The 15790-nt window shown below is 35.4% G+C and overlaps 1 long non-coding RNA gene across 1 annotated transcript; it reads left to right on the top strand.

Annotated features, from left to right (window-relative positions):
* LOC110394579 lies at positions 4157–9915 on the top strand. Its single transcript, XR_002435721.1, has 3 exons — positions 4157–4225; positions 8806–8882; positions 9003–9915. It is a non-coding gene; the product is annotated as an uncharacterized LOC110394579 (long non-coding RNA).

Here is a 15790-nt window from a genome sequence, read left to right as displayed (position 1 = left end):
TGGGCCAAGGCAATTTCTCTTCACTCATTGCAGTCCAGATGAGCCAAAAGTTTGGACACCTCTGTACTAAGATGTCCTCCTCACACTAGCTTTCTTTTGTATGTGTTGTTACTTTGCATACTTTATATATAAAATCTCTGAGATTTTTGCTCTTCAACAGTAGTAAAGCAATGTTACAATAATAATAAAAAAATCCCTACATGCTGGATGCTGATTTAAGCATACTTTAACAACACATAAATTACTGGAATGCTGATTTGGTACAACACATTGTTGATATATTCAATGCACACAGAAAAGGACATGGAGGAGAGGAGAGAAATTATTTTATCTTGTAACCTAGCATGACAGGCTTAAGTTATCTGTTATTCTTTAAGTGCATTGCTGGTATGGTTGGTCACTGAAGACTTTGTGCCTGAATCCAAATAATAACAACATTGACTCTGAGTAGGCCTAAGCATTCTAATAACTCCCATCTCATGAATACTTCTATCGATTCTGATGAGACTATAGAAGTTCATAAAGTCCTGTGGGTACTTAAGCTTTAGGATCCAAGCCTCAGGCCAGAGATGATCTCATTATTTTAGTGTTTGAGATTCTGTAAGACAACAAAGAACATAGCTCACAATTTGGATCACATCTAGCAAAGGTATTTGCTTTATAGTACTTATTCTTTCCAAGTCAGTTTTAGCACAGATAAACTGAAATCTGCCACAAGTTAGAACTCATTTTTTTTTTCCATTCTTTGAGAATTAGCTTGCTAGTTCTGAAGGACAGGAGGTCAGCAATAGTCTCTATGTATTATAGGCATCTGTGGAAAGGAATTCTCGGAGCATCCTCCCCTTCTGTGGGAGGCTGCAACATCATGTAGTATGATGGAGCTCAGGTTGCTGTTAGTCTTCTTCTTACAGACCACAGGCCTCTGAGCTGTCCCATCTCTTCCAAAGCAACTCTCAGATCTCCTAGGTCTCTTAGCTGCCAGAATTTCATCTGAGAAACCTGCACTTCCATGATACTGTCAAGAGAGAGAACAGGAAAGTAGAAACATTTCCAAGAGTCACATCTTTGTCCTGTTCAGTAATGCTGAGTTTCAGCCAGTTCTGCTCAAGTTGCAAATCATACATTGCAAATAGAAAATTTACAAGAATCTCCTTAGTCTGTCACTGCTAAGTGTAAAAGAAGATACAATGTGCATCCTTTCTTAGTTTCCTGGCACAAAGAGCACAACAACAATATTTGATAGAGAAAATTCTCAGCTACAAAATAGTATTTTCCAACACAGTCACCACCATTAGCTATGCATTTTTGCTGGCGATGAACAAGAGCCTTCATGCCGCACTTACAAAAATCTGCACCAGTGAAAGTGACCCACTGTTGCTGTTGCCACTGCTGAAACGCACTACCCACTGCTTCACTGTGTTCACATTCACTGTTTGTTCTCCAGAAATGTTCAGCAAGTGTTGGTGACTGTTAATGAGAGGAATTTTTCCCTCATGGAGGAATTCAATTCCACATCTTTGCTTCTTACCCACTTCCATGTCAGATGCTATTTTGTCAGGCTGCCCCTCTGCTGCCCTCTGTAGAACGACAACAAAATGTAACAAAATATTGGTGGGAAGGTTCTTCCTCTGTTGTCATACCACCAACATCCACATTTGATGTTATGGGCCAATATAATAAAATAGGAGGCATTACTTTTGGAACATCCTTCGTATTTATTCAGGTAACAAATATATCCAAGTAATGAGTGCATTGCATAGAGTCTTCTGAAACATATTTTGATTCATCTCTGCTCATCTGCAGAGACTAATTTTATTTTTCCTCAGAGTTCTGATATTTTCTTTTGTATAATATTCCTGATTCTACGGTTATTGCTTTTAAATGTTGTTGGCATAGTTCAAGCTGAATAAAATAACCCCCTTTCTACGTGAGTGACAGGCAATCCTTCTAATGTGAACTGAGGTTATTTCAGTATTCTAATCACATTGCGTGAAACTATGCCTGAAAGTCAAAACCACCTGAGAAAATTGTTCCCTAATTACCTTTTAATTCCTTGAGAATACAGAATACTTTCATGAATGATATAGTAAGAGAGGTGACAAAATAAAAATCCCATGTTTTATCATCTGTCTTTCATTCACCTTTATATTTTTAAAATTCGTGTTGTCTTTTTCAACAGATTTTATCTAAGATCAATTTTTAAAGTCAATGAAAATTGAACTGAATTAGCATTTTATAACTTTCCTTTTATATAAGATAGTCTAGATACATAAGTAATTATATATGGAACAGGTAACATAAGCTATGTACAATGCCATCAGAGTATCTTGCATGTCCTGCATTTCTCCTTATATAAGAGGTAATTCCAATATAAATAATTTTGTTTGCCTTTAAAATAGAATAACTATCATTCTTTTCTGCTTTTTGGTGTAAAAATGCTTGCTCTCGCTGTTATTTGTCAACATTCTTTTCTGAAAGTTTTTTTGATATTGACATGCCCAGTAAACTAGACAGAAAATAGATAAGAAATTACTTATTTGAGGAAGGTGAGAATTAGGCAAATTCATGTTTTTTATTCTGCCTTTGATAGTATATGCAAGTTCTTACATTTGTTTATTCATTTATTTTTCTCCTTTTATTGCTGATGGTCTGCTGTACCTCGAGAGGACAAATCAACAGATAGAAGGTTTCTTTCTGTCATACCATCTCTGGAATTTCATGTCCCTGTCCACATCTCCCAGAAAACGTTTTCTGATATTAGAATTTAAAAAAAAATAAAATAAAATAAATGCATGAGATCCCTTTATTTTGGAGCTCTAGTGTGTCATATCTTTAGATTTATTTGACACACTGCACCTTGTTTATATTCACAGATTATTTTGGAACCGTAATGGGATATCTGATGATTTACACAAGTTTGAAATAAAAACTAACAACTTCTTTCTTTATCACTGTAGATACTGACAATTACACAAAAAGGAATCAGTAAGATCACACAATGAGTACAAAATTCTGTATAGCTTTCAAAAGCTTTGTGCAAGCAGACTGAAAGAAGGAAAGAACAAAAACAACCCTCTGAAATATGTAACCTATTGAGGTTGAGGCCAAAAAATGTAGTAAGAAGTTTATTTAAATAGGTGAGACAAAGTGTGAATAGAAGAGTCTAAGGAAATATCTATACAAATGATGAATATGTCAGAAAGCATTATTTTTGCACTTTGTAAGGAACTGATAATAGTATTACTAATACTATGAACACCTCTTGTGAAATAAAATTTGTGAGAGTTTTTTGAGAGCTCTGTTAAGCTATTTTTGAATAATTCAAGTGTCTGCACAGGCAAATGCTTCAAAATCTAGGTGAGCTAGAGTGCTGTGTCCCTGCTAGTTCATGATCTATAACACGTGTAGACTGTGTTATTCAGCAGTAGCCATTGAGAGGGCCTCATCCTGTTCTTGTACCACTTACGTTTGTAAATGAGTGGTGGACAACACAGGAGTCTGTGACTGTTTTCAGACTTAGTAAGAAATCAAGGGGTTGCATATGTTTAGCAGCCTAATATCACAGTCTATAAATCAGGCTGAAAGGCTGGAAGATCATATATTTTTTATGATTCCTAACAGTAATATTGTAGATATATAATAGGTAAAATACTAAAGCATACCTCAAATATAGGTTTCCTGTGATAGAGCTTAACTTGTTCTTCTTATTTTTAGCTTTGCTGCATCAATATTGTAATCTATACACTTAAATTGCCTAAGTATGGAAATAGAAAATAGAGGAAATTGGGCATTTTGTGTGGCTTTCTTTGGTGGTTAACTTGTATTTAGGGAACTCAGCTGGAGAAGAATGTCAGCTGACAAACTGCAAGCATTGATATCAATTTAAACTGGCCTTGGCAATGACTGGGTGAGGGTGATGGTATTTGTTTGTACTCCATAGAGCTAAGAAATATTTGAGTTGCCTGCTACTAAGAAAAACATCTCTCATTCAGTAGTTTTCTATTGTAGTGTAAATGCTGTCATGGCTTGAAGCAGTGATTGAGCACCTGGTAGGAAGGCAGGGCCATCCCAGGGGAGTTCAGGTGCATGCAATGCACCTAATTGACTGGAAGGGGTGGAGCCAGGATCCACCCCTTCCCAGGCCTCGTTTAAAGGTTGGCAATAGCGGTATTGTATGTTCTCTGGAGAATTCTGTCTATCTGAAGACTTTACAGGTCTTCTGTAGGTAAGTGGTTTCTTTCTCTTATTTCTGTGCTTACTAGTTATCATATCTAAGCAGGTCCTTGCTGTAAGCTAAGATCTTCCTGCTTTCCCATCTTGTTGCAACTATCATTATCAGCAACGGGAAGAGGATCTTTAGTTTGAGCCCATGTACTGGAAAGGTGTTTTCCTAAGAGCTACTGTAGTTCTAATTTAGTTACTTTTTTGACACTGTTAGGCTGATCTAAAAGCTTTTTCGTCTTTTTTTCCTCCTTATGATCAAATTTTTATTTAAAAGGGGGTACTGTAATATTTAGCGAAGTTATATGATTGCAAGACAAAAACTTGTATTTCTTATGAATCTAGCTTCCATTTCCCTATTTATTAGGAAAAAGTAGACTGGCATTCTGAACATGTGTTATTTTTAATTTGATACATGGATTCTTTCTATTTATTATGTGAATTGAGTATATTGAAGAAACAGTTAACAAAGTAATATCATGTCTTCTACATTGAAATGTGGGATTGTGGGGTATTCTTGCTTTGTTTCATTCTCAATGATGATGAGAGTTTCTTGAAAACTCTATGGAAAACTTCTAATGAACTATTTTTATTTCCTCTCTTTGTATGTTGCTTCAATTTTGAAAACACTGTCAGCTATCATTTTCTTTAGTATGAATTCCTTTTTCAGTTTGATCTTAAATGAAATCCACATCTCAAATTGGTGAGTGAAAATTAGTATCTTCATCCTATAGTTAATACGTAAATTAAAATAATACTTCAAAGTTGAAGGAATATCTCCTGTTTGCATTGAAATATTTCTCTTTGAACACCTGAGATTAGGAATTTGAGCTTAGAGATATATTCTGTTTGCTTTCAACTACTTTAATCAGTACTTTATATATTTGATATATATACTAATTATATACTTACTTTAAACTTGATTGGTAGCATCTAACTCTGCATTTCAGTGGAGGCTGTACACTTTTGCCGTATATACTGCTGCTGTGTGTGTGTGTATACATACACACATTTTCAGTGATGTTAATTCAAGACTGATTTGAGTCCTTGCAAACTGGAGACGCTTAGTGAAGTTGGAGATATTCTTCTTAGTCAAGATATACAGTGGTTCTGAGAAATTGTCTGCTTCACAGTTACAAGAATTGAGCACTATGTTTCTTGATTCTAATGGTTCAGGCACTCAGAAGTGCCTGGTGAATGTGTGTTGGGTGGGGAGAGTTTAAAGAAAAAATATATATATTTGTTTCTCCTTCCTCCTGCTTCAAGTTTCTTTCTTAAGTGGCAAAATAAAACAAAAATTCAAGTTTTATCAGTACAGTGAAAAGGCAGTTTTACTACTGAAAACGTCTTCATTCTAATGAAGGCATTGTAAAACCTAAGAAGTAATAATTGAAATTACTTTTCACGCAATTTCAAAAAATGCATTTCAAAGGGAAAGCTGTTAGGAGGCACAGACAGTAAGCACAGGCTTGTGAGTCTGCATTAATTGTCCATCTCTTTGTGCTGAAGTAGTATCAAGCAATTAAAAGATCAATTACAGCAGTGAGAGGGGCAGTGTATTCAGAAAACCTGTAATAAAAACTCCATGCCAATGCTGAATTCTTTAGTTGCAAATTGTTAAGCAGCCCAGAAGAGTAGTTGCAGTAACTAGAAGGCAAGCTGCTGACTTTGAAGATTAAAAAATATATAACATTTGACAGTTGTCTTAGTGTAACAAAAAATATTGCACACAAATTAGTTTGACTGCATAAAAATATTTTTAAAGTGTTTCAGTGTGTCCTCTTCATCCACTGTACCCCTAATGTGGACCATAATCTTCATTAACACCAGTTTAATTTTTCAGCTTAGTGTACCATATTAAGAAATACTTAGCAGCCGGGGAACATCATGAATTTCTATTTGATTAGATGTTCAGATTAGAGATAGATGCATATATTGTTGTATTTCAAGAAGAATTAAAAATAATGCACAAAAAACATTTTATTTTCCCTATCATATCTAACTGTCTTAAGCATTTTACTATCAATGCAGCATAGCTGGGATGATCTTCTAAAAAAAATTCATACTGATGGATTAGCTTATGTCTAGCTCTAAAAATAAACCATTTATAATCTGCTAGATTTGCCTTTCACACAATGACCTTTAAAATGGATGAGAGCAGATATTCCACTGCATTTTTGTAAGTTATTTAAGTCTTTATTTCTGGGTGTGAATTAAACTTCAGCTGTAGTGAAGTTCTAAGTAAGGGATGAACATCTTGGATTTTGACTTTAGTCAGGAAGGAAGTGGACAAGGTTAAGCACAAATTTGGTATTTCATTTTAATTTATATCAGATATCAATTTGCTAATGCTTCTAATTTTGGGTAGTGTGAAGAGGTATTAAAATAAGTTGAATGAAATCACTTGTGCCTACTACATCTTCTCATACAATCCACTTACATGAACTCAAGGAATTTCATTCTAGAATAAAACATAGCAAATACCTTTTGAATAAATTAGTTATTTTATAATATGATGCTCTTTATTACAAATGTAGACAGTTTGGTGTAGCATCAACTACAGGGTTTTTCCTGTTACTGTTAAGTATGACTGAAGAACTCTAGAAAGAATTCTGTCTGTAGAACTTTAAATGCCTTCATCAAATGAAGACATATGGATGTCCTTTCTTTAACTTGCAGTGAAACTGTTTAGTAAATTACTGCCACTAAATTATGCAAATGTCATTGTCTTTATAACACATCTGCAGTAGTTTGTAGCTCCTCCATGAAAATAAAACAAATCACTATCTTTGCATGCAAAAATAATTTTCTTCTTTTGTCTTGGTTTTCACATAATTGTGTTATATGAAGGTATTCTTTCAAGCTGTCAGAAAATAAACACCAGGTAACGCTCATTTCAGATCATGATAACCTTCTAATTACTTGAAAAATTAGAACAGGCACCTGTACTTCATGTTTTCTGTAACTGTTTTTCAAAGAAAGCAAAATAAGACTAAGGCTTTCTATTGTGTTCAGTCCTTCTTAAACTTACGTAACATAGAATTAAACTTCACTTAAAACTGTTATTTACCAATTTTCAGATACCTTGAAAAAAGTTACAGCTACAATTACATTAATATTGTTTCAGTATGTGTATTTGAACTACAATAGAATGAATTAAACTGAAAATCATTGCAAACCAATGTAGTTTATCAGTAAATAATATATAGATCCGTGTTGCCAACTGAACTGAGCAAGTATGTGGTTATCAGGTAAAACACATTCCCTTCAGTCTGCTTATCAGCATTGCCACTGCCCTCTGCTGATTATTGGTGAGGAAAACTAGAGCAAGTAATATTTAACAGGCAGTTACAGCTATGTTAGAAATCTGAGATGAATGTATACAGGAGCACTGTATCTTTTTGGCTGTGATCACATGAATTTCTCTCAAGTCACTGTGTTGTTGGGAGCAATATTTTGTATATACATAAAGATGTAGTTGCCTTATGCTTTTGACCTTAACTTCTTTAAAGTTTAAATGGACTTGGTTGTTATTCTTCTCTTCTGCCTGAGATTCTATCGAAATCCTCAAATATTTATATATTTATCTGTTGAATATCAATTTGTATTTTAAATTATTTGGGTTCTATAATATAGACTTACACATCTTTAACATAGAAAGCATTCACTTGCTTTCTGCAATGGGAATTTTCTTTAACGTTCAGATTTGCTAACAACTTGTCTGTAGTGTGGTCTAGATGTTTTCTGGCAGTGTGTCCTGCCAGAAAATAAAAATAACAAAAATACAACTTACAACTTGGGGTAACACACTGTGCTGAAGTATAGTGGTCTGTAGGGCACTACCACATTTTTTTCTATCTCTTTGCATTAGAAGTCCAGATGAGAACTGTAGTCCAAAGCAGCACTCAAAACATAACCTTCCACAAACCATCTAAAATGACACAGTGGCTGTTGTATTGTCCAGAAACCTGTTAATGAAATTAACATCATGTATGTTACTGAAAAATAACATGATACTCTGCTTTTATCTTCTTGCATAGATAAAAGAAGATCATTTTACTTTTTTGTGTATTTAAAGTAACCTATAATAATTGTGTGCGCTGCAGTGAAGAATGCTCCTTTCTACAGTCTGTCTGTATAATTAGTCAGACTAACAGAACACCTTACCATCTGTTCCAAGCCTACCTGGGAAATGATTGTGGATGCAATTCAGCTTTCAGAATTCAGCTTGACATAACCTTGTGCATTTACCAGTGTAGATTCTTGGATGGCCAAAACACGCTTATGTAAATCTAAGCATGATGAAAGTGTGCGTAACTTACAAATTAGTAATTATATCAAGGAGTTAACATGTCTGTATATTAAGTACTGTTAATTTTCTCAGCCTAAAATGATTCTTGAAGTTGAAAATTAACACTACTTTTACTTTATCAATTTCAATAATTATAGTTAAATGTTACTTTATTTCAGAATTGTGCAACAAAGTTTTTCCTTATGGAGGAGGAAGGAAGATGGTGTAGAAACAGCATTCTCAAAATTTTACGAACTATATGTTCCAAACCTCCTTCTGATTTCTTCACACAGGCTTGCAAAAGCAGAAAACTACTGTTTGGAGTCAGTCTTCTTCCTCAATATTGTTCCTGAAGCCATTGTGAGATTGGGTAAGGTAAATCAAGTCTTTTGTGCGCTCTCAACAAATTGCATCAAATTGTATGTTCCTTAGTTCAAACACAAATGTGTCTTGTCCCAGTTTTTCCATATTTTTTTGTTGGACTTTTCAGCTTATTTTCTGCTGAATGGAGCAGAGTATGCAGATGACAATGTTTGAAAGGAAGAAGCAATTGGACACACAATTCCTACCTCTAAGCCTTTCTTTTCCTAATAGTTTTTATCTGCTGCTAGTCAAGACCGCACAGCATTTTTTTGGTTATGTTATCAAGAGTACAAAGTATATATGCATTTTGTGGTAAATGGCAAGATATTAACTATACTTGTGTGAATAGCTTGTTTTTTTTTGGCTGAAATTAAAAGCAAAACAAAGGTTTGTTATTTGTACCTTTATTTTTGGGGAGTTGCACAGGATGTCTCCTTTGACCCAAATGAAATGTGTGAATCAGCAGATATTTTGTCTTTATTTCTGTGAGAGTAAGCCACACTATTCAGGAAGAGTTCAGATGACTTTTGCACTTCAGGCAAATAAATTATTCATCTAAAAACTTTCTCTTAATCCTGATTAGCACTGCACAGTATTAGACTCCTGAAGTCCAAACATACAAAGCTTGATTGCTCTCGTTTGCATGCTTGCAGTGATATACATTCCCTGATAAAACTGTTTTGTATGTGGCACAGCAACCCTGTTGTTCAGCAAGTCATGTTACTGTGAACATGGAAAATTCCTTGTACACTGCTCTGCTTTCCCACTGGAAGTGAGGGTTTTTGCTTTAAAATTCAAAGCCCTTTATGGGACTAGACTGTTATTTCAGACACCTGGATAATGTTTTCTCTTCCTCACATTAACCCTGATTATCAGTGCGGCCTGATGAGAGAAGGGTGGAAAATTGCAGCAATACTGTGATAAATGAAAATGTTGGTCTTACTATTACACAGTCATATCCTTTCTATTTTCACAAGTAGGGCTTGTGACAGCTGAAACATTCCCTGTTCATGGTATCCAGGTACTGTGCCCAGCATTCCTGACAAGATTATGAGGGAAGTTAGTCACAAAATTGGGCCATAACACATTTGTAATTTGGCTGTTTTGATATTCTCATAAGTTGTCTGGAAATCCAGGAAAAAATTCAACAATTTTGACTTTCATTAAGTTATCAGATCTATTAGAAAACACTAGGAGTCAGCTGCATTCCCATAGGCTTCTCACACCCGAAGTTTCCCCTCAGTAACCTTTCAAAATCAATCAGAAATGGTCTTATTCTGGCATCTGACCTTTGTATACCCTGATGCTGGAGGGAATTTAAAAAAAGCAAAATGTGGAAAGAGATATAATCTTCCATTTCAAAATGCTACCATTTCTGAAAGCAGCAATGATTTAATGATATATCAAGTTCAAAGTTTTTCTAGCTTACCTTTCCCTTTGCTTTCCTTACCTTTTATCTTTGATAATTTCTTATATCTGTCCATACCAGCTGTTAATTTGTCATATTTAAAATGTCTGAAAAAACACAGAATAAATCCTCTGTCAGGATTTGAGACTGTACCTTCACAGAGAGTGCCATAATGTTGGTTGGGGATATAAAACTTTGGGTTATGCAGGGTTTAGCAAGCTTAAGCTCAAAGTTCCTGCGGAAGAGGGTTTCTTCTGAAAAATACTGAGCTACTCCTACTACATGGCGTTCTGTGGCCCCTTGTGTGCAGAATCTGTAAAGCCTGACTCTGCTAGCTTTGGTCACGCCATCACAGTTTAACTTCTGCGCTTCTTCAAAACCATGGGTTACTTAAGCAAAGGGACAAAATCATGTTTAAGCAGCTGACTGGAAAAAGAAAAAAAATAGGCAAATCTTAGTGTATTTATGGAGGTGTGGTAAAACATGTAAATATTTTATTAATAGAAGTCCAAATGGGGGAAGAATATGATTGAGCAAATGTTTAATGCTGTTTTAAGGATCAAATGTTTTGGCTGAAGTCATAACTTTATTAAAACTGTGGTGCACTGCTTATACCAAGGAGAGGAAGTTTCATCATGTTCATATGGTGTTTTATCGAATTCCTGTTATGAAGGATTACATAAAGCTATACAGTGGACCACAATCTACTGTCTAGCCATCTTTCCTCTCTGAATGCTTTTTTCTCCTTTCTGTGGGATTTCTGTAGTTTTCATTGCAGGTTTATCCTTAACCAGGGAGGCATTGTGTGGATCACAATGATAAGAGCTAGAAAGAAATGGTGAAAGGTAATCTCTTCCATGCTTCCCTGCTACTATCAAGTTTCCACTTTAGAATTCATTCACAGAATCCTCCACCATTCCTATGTAAATGATAAATGGTGTATGAAAAGTAACATCTGTGTTGTCTGATTGTACTAAGTATTCAGAGAATAAAGTTATAGGCACTGCAGAGGCATATTTATGTTATTTGCTGTAATATTTGATATTAAGAAAAGCTGTCAGAAGTTTACTTGGATCAAAAGAGTTAGAGAATGAGGATGGGATTTTTAAGGAAAATAGGCCTTTCTAGGGAAAAGAGAAAGGAAAAGAAAAGCATTATTGTCACTGTACAACACAATTGTTAAACCACATCTCAGAAGTAGGTCACCTTTTCTAAGGAAGGATGAGATTGCCCCGGAGATGGTGCAATGCAAGTTTAATACAATGATTCAGGTGTTAAAAATATTCCTTAGAAGTAAAGTTTGTGCCTACTTTATGTGAAGTAGAGTTTAGGATGTATGATATCAAGTAATTACAGTTATTACAAACAAAACAGAAAACCCGAATGACATGAAGATCTTAATATTTGTTTTCTGTATTTAAATCAGTGGGGCATGTGATTTGCTTGTTTATTTCTCTTGTTTGAGACCCTTAAAAGCTCTTCACTTGAAGTCTAGATAGCTATAGGCTTAAAGAAGCCTATTGACAATAGACTTGCTTTTCTTGGTGAGCTTTTGTGTACCATAAGTACTTTGACTTTAAGCAATATGTTTAAAATTGCGTTTTTGGGGGATATGCTGCCTTCTTTAAATCGTAATTTGAGAATGGTGAGGTGCTTTCTTTTAAAGGTGAGTGAACACACCCACACAAGCATGCACAAATACTGATAACTTTATTCAAAATTTGTGTTACAGTGTACTGACTTGTTTTACTCGGATTTGCTTTCATCTTCAGAGTTATTATGACTTGCATTAAGTGTTAATAGTATTGATGTCTTTAACATACTGGTCTGATGTTCTTTCTTGTTTCTTTTGACCTTCATATTCAAAACCATTTGCACAGAGACCTGATAGGCTTTTGGAGAACTTAAGTTAAAAAGTCTTTTTCTGCTTTCCCTGATAACTGTAATTACTACTTTTTACCCTATCTAAATCAAAGATTAGAAAAAGAGGCAAAACAAAGTATGCATCAGTGTAATATGTAACTTATGGCCTAGCTACATACTTGTTGCCATTGCCTTTCTGCAGAGGCATCAGCTTTGTCTTACAGGGAAAAATACTTCTGTATTTAATGTGTGATTGGAAGCAGAGACCTGAGTTCTGTTCTTCCCCTCCACCTTCTTCAGACTCTCAGCACAACTTGAGTTGCTTCGTTGTTTTGTCTTTATGAGAGTCATAATATCTTATATTTTAATGATACTCGGAATACTTTTTGTGGCAACTGTCTACATTGTTCTGTGGGTTCAAGAGTGATGTTTTTGTATGGAAAATATCTGATTTTAGGAATGCAAATATTTTATAATGGAAATCTGGGAATTTTCCCACTTCAGAGAGAGCTTTTAGTGGGCTAGACATTCTGCAAAAATGTATGTGGATTCTGTATCTTCTGGAGTCTCAGGAGGTAGACTATTGAAGGCAGGTAGTTCTGGAAAATAAATTAAATGTACTTTTTACAAGAATGTGATAAGGTAGAGAGTCCACAAAGTGTGATGGTTTTTAACCTTACAGTTCTGACCTGTCTTAAAGAGGAAAAAAAAAAAAGCTTTGTGAAAGTCTTAGGTGATAGTTGCATTTCTCTCTTGTAAACAGAAGAATATGCCAGAAACATTAAAGAAAAACTATTTCAAGTAACTAAGCAATAACATGCAAATTTTTACCATTTTCATTTCAGTTTTGTGTGTGTTGAAGACACAGCTACTTAGCATCTGAAAAGAAAGTAAAATTAAAATATTTTTAAATTTTTTCTTTACTTCTTTCTCTCATTTCACTTTAAAGCATGTTGTTCCTGTTCTTCACTTAATAATAGCCGATGCTGTAGTCCGATAAACTTTGTCTCATTAAGTGTTAGTGTCTCGTACAGCCCCAGTAGCCCTCAACAAGACTCATTGGAAGCACTGAGCAGATCGAAAAGCAATTAGCATTCTGGCTTGTGATAATTACCCGCAGTATGGGAGGCTTATCCAAGATGTAGTTTCCACTGTGTCTAATAATAGGATTCTTTAAACACTGATATATTTTCATGGACACACCAGTGCTCTCATTTCAACTCTGTCACTTATCTCAGATAGGGGAAATAAACATCCCTCCCTTTTTTTTCCCTTCATAAAGTATACTGCTGTTCTGATAACTCATACTGTCACCTAAAAGTCACCTTGAATCATGTTTTAATCAGCTGGAACAAGGCAACATCTCATTTATTTCTGCAGTTTCCTTGCTCTGCAATGCACTGATTGCCGAGACACAGAAATCCAAATTGAGCTCTGATTAAAATGGAATGAGGATGCAGATGCTGCTGTTGGTTCAGAGGGCCACTCTGCTCTGTGCTAGGAAAGGTCAAGGTGATTCAAGTTCCCATTAAAACAAAGATTTGTTATCATTGTGGGATATGTTGCTTTGTTACATGTTTATGCTCTGACAGGTTAAATAATTTTTGAATTTTTCTTTGATCTATTAGTTTTTATTAGCAGAAGAGCACACTTAGTATCAGTGTTTCTCACATACTGCAGCAGGATATATTCCTGTTCCCATATGTAGTAATATTTCAGGGATTCTGAAATCACACATCACCTTCCAAAGGAAGCCAGTAAAGAGTTTTGAGATGGTTATGAATTTTGATTCACTGGTAGTTTTGAATATCTGAAGTAGAAAGTTCTTGATTCAAACTTGCTTTCATTTTGAACTAAGTCTAAAACAATGCATAAATAAATGGCTGGTTGTCTGGATGCGCTTAAGATGAGACATCTACGCTGTCTTTAGCTCCCAGCTAAAGAGCAATTGATTACATAATAAGATGCACCATACAGAAATAGACTCTGATGGCTGAGTGGCAGCGTACAGAAATCATTCATCATTTTTACACTTCAGACAATGTCTGAAGGTAATACTTTATAGTGGGCTTCTGTTTAACATTCCCATGTCCACAAATTATAAGAGAAACAATGCAATGCTGTTCTTAGCTGCAGAAATCATGTTTTGAGTTCTGGGAAGGCAGTTATATTGCTGAGACAAAAAGTGTAATAATGCCAGGTCTTTTAAGTCCCACCAGTATACTATTTGAAATCTTCAAAGAAGTAGCAACAGAAGAAGACTGAGGAGTGGGCTAAAATGAACTTGAATTCTACTTGGAGACTAAAAATATAGGTAACATGAGCACCCTGGAAGAACCTGGTAGTTATTTCTATTTTCTAATATATTTATATTTTCTGGCAGTATTGAGGATACTGACAGAATAGTGCTGTCAGTTATTAGCACTGTAAAACTTCTTAAAACTGAAATGAAATAGATAACAGTCTCATTGTCTTGCTGTTACACTGGAGAAGTGTTGCCGAACGCAGGCAACCCTCTGTATTTTACTCTTGCACGCTCAGACCAAAACCCTGGTCCGGGCCAATCACTGCATATAGGCACCAATATGATGAACAGCAAAATGGCATTTATTGTTAAAAGTTACAGAACTATATAGTATTTCTTATCTTTTACTCACTGTTCCAGAAGCTCACGCGGGCTACTGGGCAATCATACTGTATATCGCGTGCTGTCCATGCGTATCCGGAGACCATATATGGTGCGGTCATGCACTGCCTTATCCAGGCAAAGAATACTGCCTCTCCTTCTTGCGACATGGGTTCATCTAAGTAGGTCAACCAATAGCAAGCACCACAGGTAAGGGCCTTCCGCATAACATCCTGAGCGCTCCGTTTTATGCCTACTACAACAAGAAGGCAAGAAAAATAAACCTGAAACTACTTTGTAAAATGCTAGTGAGACTGAGAGTCTGATGATATGAAGTGCGAGAGCATGTCTCTGTTTGTGAACAGAAACTATGCAAACATACCTAACAGGAAACTTGTAGAAGGAAAAAAAAGCTCTTACTGAATGTTCTCATGGGAATGGATTTTTCAACATTGTTCCTTATTAATAATGCAACAGTGCACCATTACATCTATGATTTCAGTGCCCCTATACAGGGTACGAAGATCTGTAGCATATTTCCTCAAGGTCTGTGCTTGGGTTAAGTGAAGTATCATAGTTTTGTGGCAACTTGTGAATGTTCCTATGAAGACCTGTCTGTGGTTTTGCTTTAGAGATTTTGGCAGACTGCTGAAGAATGAATCTAAAACCATACTAACTTTATTGAAAGGATACATCACAAAGACTTCTATGGGTTTTCTTTGTGTGTTTTTTTTCTCCGCTTGTTCAGGTCATTCGATGTTTTCTTTCATAGATGTTGGAAGTTCAACTGTTTGGCCTTTTTGTGTGACTTTGCTTGGTATTTTCACTTTTATAGCCTGAGTATAGTGAGACTGACTTTGGCTTGCCTGTATTTTTAGTCCTTGTCAGAGACTATTATGCAGTGCAACTACTTATGCTGTATTAGAGAATTAGGCCGATCTATCAGACAGTTATTGGGTGGTCTGTATTTTCCTGTCACTTCAGTCATTGGCACAAACTGCAGATCTGAAATTAAAAA

This window comes from Numida meleagris, chromosome 2 (assembly GCF_002078875.1).
Source record: "Numida meleagris isolate 19003 breed g44 Domestic line chromosome 2, NumMel1.0, whole genome shotgun sequence".
NCBI lineage: Eukaryota > Metazoa > Chordata > Aves > Galliformes > Numididae > Numida > Numida meleagris.
Note: the sequence above shows the minus strand (reverse complement) of the source record. Positions and strands in the feature narration are given on the sequence as shown.